This window comes from Ursus arctos, unplaced genomic scaffold (assembly GCF_023065955.2).
Source record: "Ursus arctos isolate Adak ecotype North America unplaced genomic scaffold, UrsArc2.0 scaffold_11, whole genome shotgun sequence".
NCBI classification, from domain to species: Eukaryota; Metazoa; Chordata; class Mammalia; order Carnivora; family Ursidae; genus Ursus; species Ursus arctos.
Window position 1 is genome coordinate 28,365,549 of NW_026622775.1, and position 2,276 is coordinate 28,367,824.

Here is a 2,276-nt window from a genome sequence, read left to right on the forward strand (position 1 = left end):
TAAATAAATGCTGGTACTGTGTATTGCATGCACGTGGTGGGGATGGAGTGGTGGCTAGTGTTTCAAATAATAAGGATATAGATGAGGGTGGGTATTCTTGTTTGGCTGTTCTGTATCTTATTCAGCAGCCCTGCACAACTGCCACATACAGTGGCACCTCTACACCCTGTGCTGAAGGATAGTTGGAAGAAAGGCAGGCAGGGACAAGAGGCCCCCACCATGCTAGGAAGCCACCCTAAAAAAAAAAAAAAAAAAAAAAAAAAAAAGGATTAAAAAGGAAAAAAAAAATCCTTAAAAGGATTTTACACCAGCCTGGAAAGAGCCCTCCACTGTTTCCCACAGGATAGGTAGATGACAAAAACCTGGTTGGATGACAGGTGCAGGGAAGGTTAATCAGATTAAAACAGCCTGCCAACAAGCCCATAAAAACCCCCCGACTTAGAAACTCCCGGTGGCAACCCTCTCAGGTCCCATCCCTCTTCAGGAGTTTTGTACTATTACTCAATAAACTTTACAATCACTCAATAAACTTTGCTTTGCTGCCCACTGCTCTTCATCTGGTCTGCCCCTTCATTCTTCAAAGTGGCGTGATCAAGAACCGTGGGCATTGAAGGAGAAGGAAATCCTGTAGCTTCTGGTTCTAGTCAGTATCAACTGCTCAGGAAGGGCCAGAAAGAGGCTGACTGGGTCTCCTTTTGATAGAGAATATTCATATTCCCTTAACTTTTTAAACATCAGTGGCCTTCGTGTTACAGCTCTTTTAGAATTTGTCTAGCAGGTTTTCTGGTCCTCACTGGAAGACCCCCCCCCAAAAAAAAATTATAAATAAACGTCAGTGGCCTTGAAATTTCTGTGGGCCCATTTGGTACAGCCTCAGACGATATGGACATAAGCTCTCTGAAAACACTGCTGCTGTTGTTGAAGTTCTTTCTAAAGGAACTTCATCACCCTGTGTCGAAAGCTACCAGGGGTCTAGCCTGCCAGAACTGGTGGGCAGTACCAATTATTTTCATATGTGGTGTGAGAGCTCCTTGGAAAAGGTGTGATTTTTTTTTTTTTTTTACATTGTCAGAGAACAAAGAGAATAGTGTCTCATGTGATGTAATCTTCGCAGGTGTTTTCCTGTGCCTCTAAGAATTCTATTTAATTTTTGATGGGTACAATTTGAGCTCCTTTGAGAAGTTATAGGAAGGAATTGCTTCTATATCTTCCCAATCTGTTAGTCTTATGATGGGCCCTTAAGTACATATCCATGTGTGCCTGGAGTAAATGTTGAAATAGGTCTCTCTGAGTAATATGTCATTGAGCAGTTTGTTTCATGAATAACAATTTTTTAAAGCATTGGTTATTATAAGATGTTAGGAAAATTCATAGAAGTAATATTAGCAGATATTATAAGAATAGATTTGCTAAAATGAAAATATTTTTATTAATGTGGTACTTTACATTTTCTTCATATCATTTTTATGTGACTTTTTTAAAAAATGTATAATTTTACCGTAGAATATATATATATACATAATATTTGTTAAAGGTGTGAATTATCTTAATTTTATAAGTGTATAAAGAAAATGAATTACTTTTCTACAGTCTTAATAATAATGACAATTACTGTAGTGGCTGTTCTCATGTGACAGGTACATTACTAACTCATATTGTATTATTTCCTTAACTTCTCAAAACATGCTACATGTAGATATTTATTATTACTTACACTTTACAGATGGATAAACTTCTATTTAGAGAATTTGAGTCACTTTCCAAAAGTTACATAGGTAATAAGAGGAAGATTCAGGTTTTAAAACCAGGGTCAGTCAATGACATAGGTTATTTGTTTATTTCTTTGTTTCAAGTTTTCAACTAAATTCTACTTAGTTAACATGTAGTGTAATATTGGTTTCAAGAATAGAATTTAGTGATTTATCACTTACATATAACATCCAGTGCTTATCCCAACAAGTGCTCCTGATATTGGTAATTTTTTTAACTACCATGCTTTCTTAATACCCAAAATTAGACATGAAACATGAGAGTGATATGAGTGAAGATTGTACGTTTTAAAAATGTGGGTTCCCCCCACCATCCCATCGTAAGAAACAGATGAGGGTGTGATACGGGGAGTTACTTTCACAGAGCACAAAATAAATAATGTCTTAAGTAAAAGTGTCAAGAGAAAAAATTTTCCTTTTTTCCAAATATGTGGACATTGTCCCGTGAGTTCTAGACTTCTGTGTGGTATGGAAAGACAGCATCAACTGTTGGACAAAAAAGGAACC

The 2,276-nt window shown here is 36.6% G+C and overlaps 1 non-coding gene across 1 annotated transcript; it reads left to right on the top strand.

Annotated features, from left to right (window-relative positions):
- The first annotated feature begins 744 nt into the window (after positions 1-744).
- Positions 745-806, top strand: LOC113255852 (U7 small nuclear RNA). Its single transcript, XR_003316471.1, has one exon. It is a non-coding gene; the product is annotated as a U7 small nuclear RNA (small nuclear RNA).
- The last annotated feature ends 1,470 nt before the right edge of the window (positions 807-2,276 follow it).